Source organism: Rhinoraja longicauda, chromosome 3 (assembly GCF_053455715.1).
Source record: "Rhinoraja longicauda isolate Sanriku21f chromosome 3, sRhiLon1.1, whole genome shotgun sequence".
Lineage (NCBI taxonomy): Eukaryota > Metazoa > Chordata > Chondrichthyes > Rajiformes > Arhynchobatidae > Rhinoraja > Rhinoraja longicauda.
In genome coordinates, this window is record NC_135955.1 from 34,908,020 (window position 1) to 34,925,837 (window position 17,818).

The 17,818-nt window shown below is 42.1% G+C and overlaps 1 protein-coding gene across 29 annotated transcripts in view; it reads left to right on the top strand.

The window, feature by feature from the left end:
* Positions 1–17,818, top strand: part of LOC144591791 (receptor-type tyrosine-protein phosphatase delta-like) — a 1,768,335-nt gene that overhangs the window by 1,445,461 nt on the left and 305,056 nt on the right. The gene's annotated exons all lie outside the window — the stretch shown is intronic.

Sequence of the window (17,818 nt, forward strand, 5' to 3'; positions counted from 1 at the left end):
AGGAACCAGTGAAAAAGCCCAGAGAAAATCTGCGCCCAGGATCGCTTGTTTGACGTCGGCTATGATGAATGGCCATTCGTACGTGCGGAGGCCTAACACAAGGGACATCTTTCGTGTACCGAAAGTGCGAATTGGGCTGCCATTAACCGCGATGAGGGTGGGACCTGTCTTACCCGATCTGGTTTCGAGGTCGGTCGGCGGCACTATGCTGACGATGGCTCCCGTGTCGACCAAAAATTCTGTGTCCGTGAATCGATCATGGACATAGAGGCGCCGGTTCTGGCCAATCGTAACTGCCCCTATGTACGATCGGCCGAGGCATTTCCCGCGAAGGTACAAGGCAAACGACAGTTGCGGGATTCGTTACCCCATCGTAGGTGATAATAGCACCAGCCGCGCTTGTGCGGATCTTTTTGGCGGGCTTTCGGAGAATTGGCGGGAGACGTGGCGCCATCTTGCTGTCGCTGTGGCGTGGTCACCGATGTCGAGACTTTGTTGATCGAACCACTTGCCTTGTTTTTTGCCGCCATGAGCGCGTCCGCTTTCGCTGCATATGCTTCGGGGTCCTTAAAAGAACAATCCGTAAGCAGCAGTCGGACATCCTCGGGAAGTTTCTCGCGGAATGCCTGTTCAAACATCGGGCAATCCGTATGCTCACCGGCTAGCACCATCATTTCGGCCATGAGGACGGAAGGCAGTTTGTCTCCAAGCTCCGGTAGGTGCAGAAGTTTTGCCGCACCACCATGCTTATTTAACCCGAAGGTTCGCAGTAATACCTTCTTCATGGTTTCATACTTGTCTTCCGCAGGTGAATTTACGATGAACCGCATCACGCGCTTGGTTGTGTCCGGCGATAGAGCGCTGACGAGGTAGAAGTACTTCGTGGAATCGTCCGACACCTTCTTTATATGGAATTGGGCCTCGGCGTGGATAAACCAAGCTTGCGGTGCGTACGTCCAAAATAACGGAAGATGAACGCCTGCCGCGCTTGACTCCGGTGTGCCCTGCTCGGTCATCGTCAACGAGGCGTCGGGTTCCTCTCAGTCGGTGATCGTCCAGATCACGTTCGGGGTCACCAATATGGCGAGTCCGAAACTTGTAAGTTGTAGACGAAGTTTATTGCAGCCGCAATACACGAATACAAAGTCAAAACAACAAGTTACAGGACAACCAATATAAACTTATTGTCTTCCTTGAAGACTTCGCCGAACTGGCTAAATCGGGCGCCAAACGCGCACCTGACATCGCTGGCCAATCAGCGATGTCGTTCCCTGGACCAATCCCCACGGTCGCGCTCCCACGTGACCTCGCTGGCCAATCCGAGGGTTCGACGACCTGGACCATTCTCTATGGTCGCTACACATCCTTGAAAGAAAAAAGTATACATTACCTAGGGAGAGAAAGAAAACATTGCACGAAAAGTAGCTTTTATTACATCTCTGTAAAAATAGAACAAGGTTTGGAAGATCTCCCTGCATTCCAGTGGATTGTATTAGATTTCTGGTTGTTATTGTATTTCTAAGTTAAATGGAAAGATATTATATTAGGAAGTTATATTGTTCAATATATCTTGAGAGATCTATCAACACCTTTCTAGATTCTAGGCCTTTATTTCATTGCCATGGAAATAAACTTGACTTTATCTAAATTGGGGTAAAGCCACTTGGGAAATGTCTCCTTAAGTGTTTCTTTACATTTTGCTTTATTTGCCTGGAAAAGCATTTAAATTGATCAGCATTTTAAAACCCCTTTAATTGATTGACCAGTGAGGTTAGATGAAGCAGCTCACAAAATGAAAATCGTGATTCATAGAAACATAGAAGCATAGAAAATAGGTGCAGGAGTGGACCATTCGGCCCTTCGAGCCAGCACCTCCATTCAATATGATCATGGCTGATCATCTAAAATCAGTACCCCGTTCCTGCTTTTTCCCCATACCCCTTCATTCCTTTAGCCAGAAGAGCTAATTCTAACTCTCTCTTGAAAACATCCAGTGAATTGGCCTCCGCAGCCTTCTGTGGCAGAGAATTCCACAGACTCACAACTCTGGGTGAAAAAGTTTTTCCTCATCTCAGTCCTAAATACAATACAATATATCTTTATTGTCATTGTACAGGGGTACAACGAGATTGGGAATGCGCCTCCCATACGATGCAATAATTTAATTAATTTAAACAACAACAAATGGCCTACCCCTTATTCTTAAACTGTGACCACTGGTTCTTGAGTCCCCCAACATCGGGGACATTGGTCCTGCATCTAGCCTGTCCAATCCTTTAAGAATTTTATATGTTTCTATAAGATCCCCTCTCATCCTTTTAAATTCCAGTGAATGCAAGCCCAGTCGACCCATTCTTTCATTATATGTCAGTCCCGCCATCCCTGGAATTAACCTGGTGAACTAACGCTGCACTCCCTCAATAGCCATAATGTCCTTCCTCAAATTAGTAGACCAAAATTGCACACAATACTCCAGGTGCAGTCTCATCAGGGCCCTGTACAACTGCAGTAGGACCTCCTTGCTCCTAAACTCATATCCTCTCGCAATGAAGTCCAACATGCCATTAGCTTTGTTCACTGCCTGCTGTACCTGCATGCTTATTTTCAGTGACTGATGTACAAGCAAACCCAGGTCTCATTGCACCAATTGGAAAATTCTTCTTGTTACATTCTTAGAATATTACATTCTTCTTGTTCTTATGCAGATCCGATAGGTACAAAACTCCAGTATCACAGCGCATCGTTAAGTTATAATATTTTCCTTAATTTTTTCTTTTGTTGTGCTGAGCTATAAAAATGGTCTCAAGGGTTTCATTTGCTGAATTTCTGCATTTATATTTACCATATTTGCATGTACGAATATAACTGGCAGGAGTTGCACATTGAAGGTGTATTAGACAACACTGCAGTCTCCCAATACGAAGATCAATCTGACTGCTATCTTATAACATTTACCACTTTGTTGCATCAAATATCAGCACAATATAAGAAATGAATGCTTAGAAATTCAGCTCACGTTAACAGCATGAAACACACTTTGTAGAAACAAATATCCATTCTGCTCCACTTCCAGAATTTGCTTCTCATTGAACCGAGCATTGGAACCAATAAATCTTGCAGACTGCATTTATAGATGATGAATTTTTTGGCATTTAAGTTTGTGGTGATGAAGGGTGCATTTGACCTATCAGCTCATTCTAGCACAACTGTTCTATTTTGAAACACAGTTTAACAATTTTTGTTAGTATCCATCAATGGTCCAACAGTACTTTTATTTATGTACTTTATTACTGTACAATGGACAATATAATGTACAATGGTACATGTACCTCGGTACAGTACAATTTCTTTTTTGCATACAGTTCAGTAAAAACTATACATTACTTATGTATACTTATTATACATAGGCACAATCATACGTAAGAATAGTAGATTACATTGTGACAGAACACAAGATTCGCCATGGTTCCGGTGCCATTTTGTGTGATAATGGTTTGTAGTTTCTAAAGTAGTCTCTTAACTTTGCCACAAAGGTCTGTTGTCCTGGCATTAAGCACCTGGCATTATTGTTGGTGTCCTCCACCGTTGCCCCACTCCTGTGTGCCGCTGCAGTTCGTGTCTGATTCGCGAACTCGTTCACTTGGACTGGGACATGATCTAATTGAACCCGAGGCTGCTGTTTATGGGTCAGTGGCCCACTCCACCGAAGCCTCGATCTGGACACGTTGGCCCATAAACGCACCGGTGCGGTTCTCACCTCATGGTAGAAAGAGCTCTAGGGACTAGTGGAATTAAGGGACGTGGGGAAAAGGCAGGCACGGGTTATGATCACAATGAATGCTGGTGCTGGCTCAAAGGGCCGAATGGCCTCCTCCTGCACCTATTTTCTATGTTTCTATATGACTGCTGTGCCCTGGACACTTCCCGCAGCCAACCTTGCAACACCCAGAGCGTCTCAGAAGGGTTGAGAACTAAGGTCCGCTTGCTGGCACCATTGTTTTCCTGCATCTCCTGCCGCCATCTTGAATCATTTCCCTCTCCTCAATTAGGCATTTTCCTCCCATCTGCCTCATTGGAGACCTTTGCACTTTATTAATTGGATTTTATTGGATCTCAGCGTTATATCGTTGCACAAAATGTTGTAGCAATTATCTTTGCATTATGGCTTTCTTGATTGTATTCATGTATTGTCTTTATTTTGACTGGTGAGCACACAAACAAACACCATTGGGCGGCACGGTAGTGCTGTGGTATTGCTGCCTGACAGGGCCAGAGACTTGGGTTTGATCCTAACTACGGGTGCTGTCAAGGCCGTGACAGCGTGGCTTTCCCGGGTGCTCTGGTTTCCTCCCACACTCCAAAGACGTCCATGTTTGGAGGTATATTGTCTTCGGTAAAAATTGTAAACTGTCCTTACGTAGGGTAGAGCTAGTGTTCGGAGATCGGTGGTCAGCGTGGACTTGGTGGGCCGGAGTGCCTGTTTCTGCGCTGTATGTTTAAACTTTACTAAATTAAGCTAAACTAAACTAAAAGCTTTTCATTGTATCTGTGAAAATAATAAACAAAACTAAACTAAACTGCACAGTTAACATTGGATGACCTGTGACCTTATGAGAGGGTGTTCACAGTACGGGCAGCTTGAACTTGAGTAATTGTGTACCTTAGCTCATGCATCCTCCAGTGCTATTCAACGTAGTAGTCCCACAGCTTTGTGTTACTTGCCTCCTTGTACGTGTGTGTGAAAATCCAGCCTTACCCAGTATTTATTTTCCCAGCGTGGTTCCTTAAATGATGTGTTCAGCATGTGGGATTTTTTAACATTCTTAAACAGTCCATCAGAACGTTGAGATGTTGGCAGATGTTAGATGTTTATTTATTTTCTGGAATAGCTGATGGAACCTTAAATAGCTGTGGGTGCATATGTAGTTGTCTTCAGAAGAAGCTGCTGCACAAATCAGGAATTTGCAGCGAAAGCAAAACTTTATTTTGAGCTTGTTCCACAATAAAGACGTCTCTGCATGTCATTGTACGGATTATGTGGAGAAGAACACTGTGAACCACAACATTGTAAATGGTGGCATTTATATCAATATTCATACATCGTAAAGGAAACCAATTATTGCAATATTCTGGCACTTCAAAGACCATATTAGATTGCTGAAGACAACAGTGTTTAGTTTTAGTTTAGTTCAGAGATGCAGCGCGGAAAAAGGGGTTTCGGCCCACTGAGTCCGCACCGACCAGCATATTAATACACATGACATTAGGGACAATTTAAACAGATCAGATATACCATACATAGATACAAACACTTCAAAGTCAAGACCAGAGCTCATCCAGATGCTCTGGAAGAAAGCAATTTGAAAGGAATGTCTTTGTTCAGGATGTACCATCACCAGTTTTACAGAGTCATCGAGTCTTTCAGTACCAAAACAGGCCCTTTGGCCCACTATGTCTACGCAGGGTGTTGTACTTGATTGCACTGATCATATTAAAGCCGTGAATCTAAAAATAAACACTCCAGGTCTTGAAAGCCTCATTTTCCAATTAAATAATTGGGGATGGAATGATGGTGTAATGGTTAAAATCACCGAAGGCATGGGACTCAATCTAAAGATGCAAGTTCATGTCCCACTTCATACCGTAGCAGTTGTGGGATTTAAAATCAATTAATAATCTGGAGTTTTAAATAAATAGAATGTAGAAACATTATTCCAAATTCAGAAAGTTTGGAAGAAAGTCTGAAAGTAACAATGGGGTTAGATTGTACTTTGAGTGCTGGGCAGTTGATGCACACCTCTGAGAGTGTTCTTGTCACATTGCCAATGCCAGAATCCTTAACTGGCTCCCTTAATGTTAACCCTAATGCCTTAATATTTACATCTTCCACTGCCGAAGGATCGTGGGTGCAGTGTGTACCACGTATAAAATGCGTGGGGCAGTTACTCATTTTGTCCTTTTCCAACAGTACCTCACAAATCCATAAATTCTCCCCCATGCAGATAGTCCTGGAGAGCAGGTGGATGGAGTATCTTCACCTAGAAATTCCTCTCCAAATGGCCCACATCTTGACTGCCATTCCCTCCAGCCTTCACCAGATGGACCACACCATTTTTAGAAGATGGCTCACAACCACCTTCCCAAGGGCATTTAGAAAGTGGAAATAAATGCCAGTCTTGCTAGCCATGCCCAGATACTCAAAAAATGTATACATTTTAAGAAGCACAGGCTTTGTTTTTGTTTGCTCGCCACAAACCACTGATTGTTTATGTTGAGTACACTCATATAGCTTTCAGAACCAACCATTGCTGAATCTACACTTGCAAACTATGAGCAGGATAGTGAACCTGAACCACCATGTCTATTGCACATATAGAAAAATTTTACCAAGTTCAGTTCAGTTTAGAAATTCAGCAAACCACACCGACAGTCGATCACCTGTTCATACTAGTTCTATGTTATCCCATTTTTTCATCAACTCCCTACACATGAGGGGCAATTTACAGAGGCCAATTAACCTACAGTTAGTGAGGGTTCAGAGGAGGTTTACCAAAATGCTGTCTGGATTGAAGGATTTAAACTACAGAGAGGTGTTGGATAGATCTGGATTATTTTCCCTGGAACGTCGGACGTCGAGAGGAGACATGATAAAAGTATATAAAATTATGAGAGGCATAGATAGGGTAGAAAGTCAGAAACATTTTTCTAATGGTTTAATGACTAACACCAGAGGGCACAGCACCTCGGTGAGAGGGGAAATGTTTAATGGAGATGTGCGTTGCAAGTCTTTTACTCAGAGAGTCGTTGGGGCCTGGAATACATTGCCACATTGTCAGGTGTGGTGGTGGAGGCAGATACGATAGTGGCATGTAAGAGCCTTTTGAATAGGCACGTGGAAGTGCAAGGAATAGAGGAATATGGATCATGTACAGGCAGATGAGATTGGTATAATTTGGCATCACAGGCATTGTGGGCCGAAAGGCCCGTTTCTATGTAGTATGTACAAACAAGCACGTCTTTTGGGATGTGGGAGGAAAGCGGAATTCCCAGAGGAAACCCACTCGGTCACAGGAAGAACATGCATACTCCACACAGACACTACTCCACGTCTCTGGCGCTGAGGCAACAGCTCTACCAGCTGCACCAGTGTGCCTCTGCCCAAGTGCATCCTCGTTGGGAGAACCCAATGGCATCTGGAATGATGATCTCTCACATCCAGGACTTGCATTGAATTTGGACTAATGTGGTCGCAGCTTTTATCATTTGCCAGCTTTAAGGGTCATCAGAAAAATGGTTTCTGACTCTTCAAACATTTCCAGGAATGATCCAAAACTGCAATATATCTTAGCAAGTTTGAAGAAATGTACAAGAACAGGGAAGACTGCTCTTCTTTTAATGGTGCCATTTGTCAATGATTTCTGATGCTTAAACTAGAACAATGTTTAATTCGGGATTCATGTCATCTGAAAGGCAGAGTACAAATTCTTCCCAAACACGTTCTCAGTTTACTATTTTCTTGTCAGTTTTTCAAAGTCAACATTCTCTGCAGTCAGTCTGAATTCATTGTTTTTTCCCAATGATAACTTTTTCTATGTGTGCAGAATTTTCACACTTAGATTACTTTATCTTTTTCTGTACCTCATTTACCAATCAGATGTGAGTGCTGACAACTATCACTAAATGGAGGAAATGTTATTAAAATGAGTGACATTTTGACCAGTGGGTTTATTGCAAGACGGTCATTCTGGAAACATTCTCCAAGATAAACTGCAGTGTATTTAGCATGATACCATGTTATTATCATTTATGGTTTTCTTGAATAGGAAGAGTCTGAATTATGTTCTGCACATTTGTATTTGAACGGATGGAGCAATAAAGGGTGTTCTGTGCACATATCAGATACTTAAATAAATGCACCATCGTAGCTTTGGCATCTATTCTGTATTCCCAAAGTAATGTAACTTCTGGTACCCTCTTGTGTTCGACCCCCGTCACTTTGCCTCAACGCGTGAAATTTACAGGTAAATCCACCGTTGCTTTCTCACTTCTTTCCCTGAGTTAGATTTGATCAAACATGCCAGATCATTAACACAAATGTATCAAATGCACTTCTAAAAGTGACATGCATCATGAATTTGCTGTTCTCAGTGGAAATGTTTGAAACTGATCTGTGGGCTCAATTTAACACAAATGTCCATGTGTTAATTAAGTTGAAAGGTTGAGCTGTCTTCCTGTCTAATATTACATCGGAAATGATTGGTGGGTTCACATAAAATGGCATCTATATTCGGCTCAATAGTGGTCTATTTTCAAATACCTGTTTTGTTCAGCTTCGGACAACAGACGTGTAGACTGGAGTATGGTTGCATTTGTGGCTGCATATCTCCTGTACCATGTTTCTCTGGCCATTATCCAGGACAGTGGACGATCTACTTGGCCAGGAATGAAAATTGAACAAGAGACAGCCTTTGCCTGCAGAAAGAAAGGATGGTGTCCTCTTGCAATGGAAAGTGATGTCGTGTTTTTCTCTTTCCCAACAAAATTGTGTTCTGACACATTGCAACTTGCAACGATTTTCATTTTGTGATTTTGTCATTGCACCATTGATTACAGGTCGTCCCCAGTTTACAGACACAGGCACAGCCCGTAGATACAAAGGCACGTTTGGGAGACTGATAGGATGGAGTTGCCGGCTGCTGCAGGCATCTTCGGCCCTGTGGGAACTCGGTTTGGTTGCATTTCCGACTTGCGAACTGCCAGCGTGCCGCATAGTTTATAGGAACGGAACCCTGTCAATCAACTGTGGACAACCTGTACTGAGAAGAGTAGCTGTTCTATGTTTCTCAGAACATAAATTGCCAACCCAATATAAACAAGCTTGAACATACATATGTGCACCAGCACAGAGATACACTCATGCATGCACACACACTGACTCCAAGTCTGTTTTGTTGTCCTGCTCTCTTCATTTCCTCTCTTCAGTTAAATTTTAATTATCCCCTGTCTGTTTCCATCAGTCTGAAGAAAGGCCCTAACTCAAAATGTCATCTGTCCATTTCAGCAGATGCTGCCTGACCCACTGAGAACCTCCAGCAGTGTGTTTTTTTGCTCAGCATCTGGCATCAGCAGACCCTTATGTCTCCGTAGTCATGGAAGACTATGGGCCAAGTGCTGGAAGTTGGGATTAATATGAATGGGTGGCCGATGGTCAGTGTAGACATGTTGGGCCAAATGGGCTGTTTCTGTGCTGCATGATCCCATGACGAGAAGACAAAAAGGAACGAGAATATCTCGCACATTAAGGAACAATGCGAAGGACTGGCATTAAAACACAGATTTGTGCGCAAAATTACACAATAATCTGTGGAATGCCATTTTATTTCAGTGCTAAGCAGACGGATTTCTGGTCTGAATTCAAAGAGTCCATGTTGCCATTTGATGAGATCATATTTATTCTTTGACCTAGTTCCATGAATGAAATCAACAGCACAAACCAGAGGTATAAGATTTAAACTCCACGTCATCTGCGGATCCCGGCAGTTTTCTAAGGATAAATTCATGCAATGTAGAGGACAGAGAAGGCCATTCTATCTATTGTGCTTGTTCTACCTCTTAAGTTCACCAAGTTCTTAAACCTACAATTGCACGGTACATATTCTACAAATATGTGTAGAACATATCCAGACTAGTTACATCGTGGCCTAGTACCGCAATTCCAACAGCAGTTCACAGGAAATTGGTTGCTAAATTCTTAGATGTGGGTCGAAGCAACCGGGAGATATCCAATTGAGAATACCCAGTTTTTTACAGAGAGGGTGGTGAATGTCTGGAACCGCTGCCTGGGTTGGTGGTTGGAGCAGATACATTGGTGGCATTTAAAAGTCTTTTGGATAAGCCCATGAATATGCAAAGAATGGAGGGGTATGGGTTGTGTGCAGTAGATAAGTGATATTCTCGCTAACATGTTTGGCACAGACAATGTGGGTTGAAGGGCCTGTTCTTGTGCTGTACTTTTCTATGTTCGATATGTTCTATGCAGCGTGGCACTGTGGGAGGGTGCCCGAATAGCACAGATGAATTTCTGTATCTTTTCAGAGCTTTTTACATCTATGTCTAGGAGCTGGTTAACCACCTGCCATTGGCTGATGTACGAGTAAATCATTTAGTCAATGTTTACTTTATGTCCTATGTCCTATGTCCTATTTCATTGATGCTCTCTGCTCTCGTTTGGTGGAGCAGAGAGTGTCACTGAAATAAAATATAGAACAGTACAGCACAGGAACAGGCCCTTCGGCCCACAATGCCTGCCCCGAACGTGCCAAAATTCCAGAACTGGAAGAATTAGTGGAAGCAGATGCTCTCACAACATTTAAGATGAATGGTGGCACATTGGTAGAGTTGCTGCCTTACAGCACTTGCAACGTCAGAGACCCAGGTTTGACCCAGATGCTGGCTGTATGGAGTTTATTTGTTCTCCCCATGACCTGCATGAGTTTTCTCCGAGATCTTTGGTTTCCTCCCACATTCCAAAGACGTACAGGTATGTAGGTAGATTGGCTTGGTAAATGTAAAAATTGGCCCTTGTGTGGGGATCGCTGGTCGGCGCGGACCCGGTGGGCTGAAAGGCCTGTTCCCGCGCTGTATCTCTAAACTAAACTAAATTAAGCACCTGGACAAGCACCTGAACCACCAAGATAGAGAACAGTACAAATCAAATGTGGGTAAATAGGAGTAGAATAAGTAAATACAATGGCTGCATAGATAAGGTGGACCAAAGGGGCTGTTTCGTTTGCTCTCCATCACTATAACCTCCCTAAGGCACCAGTAATTTCATTCGCAGAGACTGATGTGGAAACAATAACGCAGTTTCACTGGCTTACTCTTGTTCTAATGTTCACAAAGCCAATTTACAGATTCTGTGACCAGAGAGGGTCAGTTCAGGGTGGAATTTGGAAGCCATGTTAAGCAGCCCTCAAGGGATTAATAATCAGCACTACCTCTTGAGGCACTTGAAGCCAGTTCTTTAAATGAGTGTCAGTGCTTCCGGAAGAACGGTGCCACCTGTTTATCTCAGTGTATCGGATCTCGTTGAGTGGATCGTCAGAAAGATCAGCTTTCCGCTTTAATTGAAATTACCGAAAAGAAATGCTTCTTGATAAAGGTGATTCTTATCTAAAGCACTGCTTCCGCTGGGTTGTTGATGAATTGTCAGTAAGTAGAAACCATTTATGGGATGGGACTGGAAACTAAAAATGCTGTGGCAGAAGGAAATCATTTAAATTCAGTCTAAAAAGATCAGTATTGGATAAACTGATACAGAGGTACATCAGGCTGTCTTTCCTGAGTATTGAACTGTGAATAGTTGATCAATCCACCCACTTGAGGAGTTGTGCATGTCTTGAATATAGGGATAAAGTGCACACTGTTTGCTTTGTACCTTATTTTGTGAACCAGTATCTGCAGTTCCATGTGTCTACAATGAAGATCCGGAGCTTTCATTTAAATGGCAGGCACCGTTATCGCGTTGCAGTTACAGAGAAAGGGTAGATAAGTGCAATTAAAGTTTTATTCCTTCTGTTGTGGTCCAAGGAACCTAATATGTAACCAGATATATACAGTGCCCTCCATAAGTTTTGGGCCAAAGACCCATCATTTATTTATTTGCGTCTGAACTCCACAATTTGAGATTTGTAATAGAAAAAATCACATGTGGTTAAAGTGCACATTGTCAGATTTTAATTAAGGCCATTTTTATACAGTTTGGTTTTATCATGTAGAAATTACAGCAGTGTTTATACAAAGTCCCCCCCATTTCAGGGCACCATAATGTTTGGGACACAGCAATGTCATGTAAATGAAAGTAGTCATGTTTAGTATTTTGTTGAACATCCTTTGCATGCAATGACTGCTTGAAGTCTGTGATTCATGGACATCACCAGTTGCTGGGTGTCTTCTCTGGTGATGCTCTGCCAGGCCTGTATTGCAGCCATCTTTAGCTTATACTTGTTTTGGGGGCTAGTCCCCTTCAGTTTTCCCTTCAGCATATAAAAGACAGTCTCAATTGGGTTCAGATTGCGAGATTGATTTGGCCACTCAGGAATTTACCATGTTTTAGGTTTGATAAACTCCTTTGTTGCTTTAGCAGTATGTTTGGGATCATTGTCTTGCTGTAGAATGAACCACCGGCCAATGTGTTTTGAGGCATTTGTTTGAACTTGAGCAGATAGGATGTGTCTATACACTTCAGAATTCATTATGCTACTACCATCAGCAATTGTATCATCATTGAAGATAAGTGAGCCAGTACCTTCAGCAGCCATATATGCCCAGGGCATAACACCCCCACCACCGTGTTTCACAGATGAGGTGGTATGCTTTCGATCTTGGGCAGTTCCTTCTCTCCTCCATACTTTGCTCTTGTCATCACTCTGATATAAGTTAATCGTCATCTCACCTGTCCACAAGACTTTTTTCCAGGACTGTGGTTGCTCTTTTAAGTTTTCTTGGCAAACTGTAACCTGGCTATCCTACGTTTGCGGCTAACCAATGGTTTGCATCTTGCAGTGTAGCCTTTGTATTTCTGTTCATGAAGTCTTCTGCCGACAGTGGTCATTGACAAATCCACACCAGACTCCTGAAGTGTGTTTCTGATCTGTCGGTCAGGTGTTTGGGGATTTTTCTGTAATATAGAGAGAATTCTTCTGTCATCAGCTGTGGAGGTCTTCCTTGGCCTGCCAGTCCCTTTACGATTAGCAATCTCATCAGTGCTCTCTTTCTTCTTAATGATGTTCCAAACAGTTGATTTTTGTAAGCCTAAGGTTTGGCTGATGTCTCTAACAGTTTTATTCTTGTTTCTCAGTCTCATAATGGCTTCTTTGACTTTCATTGGCACAACTTTGGTTCTCATGTTGATAAACAGCAATAAAAGTTTCTAAAGGTGATGGAAAGACAGGAGGGAAGACTAGGTGCTAAGAGCTCTCTTATACCTGCATTAAGGAGGCAGTTGAACACACCTGAGCAATTACAAAAACCTGTGAAGCCAAATATTATGATGCCTGAAATGGGGGGACTATGTACAAACACCGCTGTAATTTCTACATGGTGAAACCAAAATGTATAAAAATACACTTTAATAAAATCTGACAATGTGCACTTTAACCACATGTGATTTTTTTTCTATTACAAATCTCAAATTGTGGAGTACAGAGGCAAATAAATAAATGAGGGTCTTTGTCCCAAACATTATGGAGGGCACAGTATCAGTGGATATATTTAAGGTAGAGATTCTTGATTAGTACGGGTGTCAGAGGTTATGGGGAGAAGGCAGGAGAATGGGGTTATGAGGGGGAGATAGATCAGCCACGATTGAATGGTGGAGGAGACTTGATAGACCAAATGGCCTAATTCTATTCCTATCATTTATGATCTTATAATCTTATGATATGTAACCAAATACTTCCGTGATTCATGGCACAGTTAATCTGAATCATCAATTTCAGGGCATGCAATGTGTCTTACAACTGAATTTCTGGACCCATGTGTTCGACAATTCCCCAACCAGCTATTGATCAATGAAAAGATTGAAAATCAGTGTGACGACCTGTTACATGATGCTTTGTAACCGATCACAATGGGATAGTTCATGGGCATTTGCATCTCCCCACATTGACAGGTGTTGGTGAGCAATGAACTGTTCCAGTCGCTCCCTGATTTGTCAGTCAACATTATAAATAGCTTCCAGCGGTCCATCAACACTTGCATGCTAATATTTCAGCGTGAGCTATTTACAGCTGCAATCCAGCCTCTGAAGTTCAGGGCTGGGTCAAAGATGTAGGAGTACTTTTGGAATTATTTTAATCAAAGATAAAGCAGACAATGAAGAAAGTAAAGAGCTCACATAAGAGTGAATTAGACTGCAAGGTGAGTGGCTGAAGTATTGGGGGAGGGACAAGCTCTGGTGATGCAACATTCGACTTGCATCTCCTGCGACAGCCCTTACCAGCTGTACCTCCAGTGACAGCCCTGACCAGTTGGTCAGGCACCATTGATAGTCAACACAAGGCTGGGAAGGGCGAGAAAACAATAGAAGATACCTTTGAGTGCCATATTGGGGCAGTTTGGGGTAAACCAACCACCTACTTCTACGAAGAACATGCAAACAACTTGGCAGTGCGCTCTTGGGTCAGTCTTATTGGTGGTTTGGTTAGCCAAAACTGCCCCAGCATGGCACTCAAAGGAATCTTCTATTGGGACTACCCCTAGCTTAAGATTGCCTGATAACAGTGAGGAAGAAGCTGTTCCTGAATCCACCTATACCTGCTTTCAAGCTTGCATATTTTCTATCAGACAGGACAGGAAAGAAGAGGGGATTACCAAGGTGAAAATGGTTCTTGATTATTTTGGGTGCTTTCCCGAGGCATTGTGGTGTCGATGGGGCGGGTGAGTGGGTGGTGTAGGGGGAGAGACTGGTTGTGTGATGGACTGGGTTACATCCACAATTCTCTGTGATTATTTGTGGTCTTGAGCACAGCTGCTGCCAAGCTAAACTGTGATGCATTCAGATAGGATGCCTTCTACGATGTTTCTGTAGTTGATAAGAGTCGTTAACTGCCAGACTAAAATACATTTCTTTGTTCAGTGATCAGTTTTATTTTCTTCCCATACTGATAATACATGAACTGCTATGTCCTCACCCTGTTGATTTTATATTTTTTAATAGCTTTGGCACATGTACATCAGAGTGCAACACTTTTAGCATGGCAGATTAAACAAGAGCAATTTTAGAAAAATAGAAACATAGAAAATAGGTGCAGGAGGAGGCCATTCGGCCCTTCCAGCCAGCACCGCCATTCATTGTGATCATTCAGAATCAGTAACCCGTGCCTGCCTTCTCCCCGTGATCCTTGATTCCGCCAGCCCCCAGAGCTCCATCTAACTCTCTTTTAAATTCATCCAGTGAATTTCTGATTTCACCTTCTCCCTCTCAAATTGCAGATTAAAACTTATATTATGGTCACTACCTCTTAGCGGTTCCTTTACCTTGAGTTCCCTTATTATATCTGGTTCATTGGACAACACTAAATCCAGAATTGCCTTGTCTTTGGTAGGCTCCAGTGCAAGCTGCTCTTAGAATCCATCTCGGAGGCACTCTACAAACTCCTTCTTGGTTGGGGTTCAGAACCAACCTGATTTTCCCAGTCTACCTGCATTTTGAAATCTCCCTCCCATAACCACAGTGGCATTACCTTTGTTACATACCAATTACGTTTGTGGTAGCATTATCACTGCTGTTGTGGTTTTAGCACCAAATGAGGGAATTCCTCCATATTGACAAACACATTCTTGGTATAAATACACAGCTGACTAACTTTATCAAACCACTGTCACTTGTGGGTTGTTGGTATTATATTTTTAAGCAAAAATAGGAATGCCATGTGCAGGTTCTCAGCTAGTCCTTACTAATTCAATATCCATTGTTTTAAAAAGCACAAAGTTGATACCACTTATTGCTGCAACTTCTCATGGATACAACATTAACGGTGTAATTAATTTGAACATCCTTGCATCACACATAAACGCATTTGGTCAGTGTGGATTACAATGATCAGAGTCACTGAGTCTTCAGTTGAAGTTGATATAAAAAACTCTCCACCACTGGGTTAAAAAGTGGAATCGCCCTTGGCAACGCCAGGAGTTGGAATGTTAAAATCTGAGACAAATTATAAAATTGCTTGATAGACGTTGCAGCAACTTTTAGTCCATCAGCAGTCTGCATACAGACGGCCACATAGTCTCAATCCTAAAACATCAACACTCTACTCTTAGCTGCTATGAAAAAAGTCACTCGTCCTCCGCCACTGTTTTGAACTGTAAGCTGTCAGATTTCACTGAACCGTTTTTAGGGACATTGTCTTGTTTATTTTCACATACTTCTTCTGTGCGACCTCAAATTAATTCTGTCTTTTCTTTGGTACTTTGGTCATTTCATGTGCACAGGAAGATCTATTGGACATGCTTGATCTCAAGAACATCAAAAAATAGGAGCGACTTGGCTCTCTTCGCTTGCCCCATCTTTTAATATGAATGTGACTGACCCCCATCCCGTCTACACCTCCTCATCTGGCCAAGTCCTCAATTCCCTAATCTTTCAAAAAAATTATCTACTTACTCTTAAAATACCCCTGATCTAGGGGTATGGAGCTTCAGAGATTTATCAATCCTCTCCAGGAAGAAGTTCCTACACACCTCAGTTTTAAATAACCACTCCCTCATATTATAACTACATGCCATAATTTATAATTCTCTTACTAGTGGAAATATCTCAACATCTAACCTGTTACGCACCCTGAGGATCCTCTATGTTTCAATAAGATTACTTCTCATTCTTTTTAACCCCATTTGACCATTTATTCACTTATATGATTGAGTAATGGGTGCTGCTGCAGAGCTGAGATCTTTCAGAGCTGGTGCTGCACTCAAATGGAATGCAGGTCAGAACATTGCAGGACCTTAATGACTGTCTTTCTTTGCATTCAAATTAATGGATGAAGAAAAATTGGCACTCTTAACTAGGATTGTCCCTCTGCAGGGAGCAGATGGGGAGACCTTCCTAAAAGAAGGCGAAATGTCACCTATCGATGTTCTCCAGGGATGCCGCCTGACCTGCTGAGTTACTCCAGCATTTTGTGCATTTCTAAAATCGTTGTACAATTTGACCCCAGTTCAGAAAATTGCAAGTGATCTTCCCTGTTTGATCTCGTGGTATGCAGCGGAAGTCATAGTCACTTATGCATGGTGCCAGTTCGCACATTTGGTAATTTTGTGATCATGTTGCTGATTCATGGTCTAGTGAGCAGATATGCAGCGCAGACTGTGTATTGTGTTCCACATTGGACCATATCAGACATTGCTTTCCAATTTTTCTTTCATGATGGTCTACATTGGAGGAAAGTATTAACTATGCAAAAAAAAATCTTCTAGCTGAGGATGTAGTTGGCTGCAAAATTTAACAATTTTAGTCTTTGGTTGCACTTTGCAGTTTTATTTTTACGCTAGTAATATAGTTATTAATTTTGAATATTGGAAATATATTAGCTGTGTGTATTGCGTTTATGGGGCTGCAAGGCTCCTGTGAGTAATAAATCCATTGTTCCATTGTCGGTACATATGACAAGTAAACACTCTTGACTCTTTATTCCTGACTCTTGACTATCATTCACTTCAGATTGAAACACTTTAAGTATTAATACATAGTAGTTCTTTTTAGTCTGGATTTACCCATAGTTTAGCATCTTGGTCCACCTTCCCTGGGCGTTTGAAGTGAAAGCAGCCACCTACAGACTAGAACAGTTGAAGATCTCTGGTGTGAATATCCAAAATCCAAATGCCATGAAATAAGGGACTCTTCAATTAATATCAACAAGTCCAATAAATAATTATAATAACTAACTGATTTAGGAACTTTTAAAGCATTGGACTAAGATTTTTAAAATACACTATGCTAAGTCATCATTAATATATGATCTGAATGTATTTATAATCTGAATATTGTTGGGCTACATGGAATTCACACTGGAGATATCTTCTGCAAATACCTTTGTTATCATGGACATGAACTTGAAAGAATGCAGTTTTTAAAAGTTCCTACAAATAGACAATAGACAATAGACAATAGGTGCAGGAGTAGGCCATTCAGCCCTTCGAGCCAGCACCGCCATTCAATGCGATCATGGCTGATCACTCTCAATCAGTACCCCGTTCCTGCCTTCTCCCCATACCCCCTCACTCCGCTATCCTTAAGAGCTCTATCCAGCTCTCT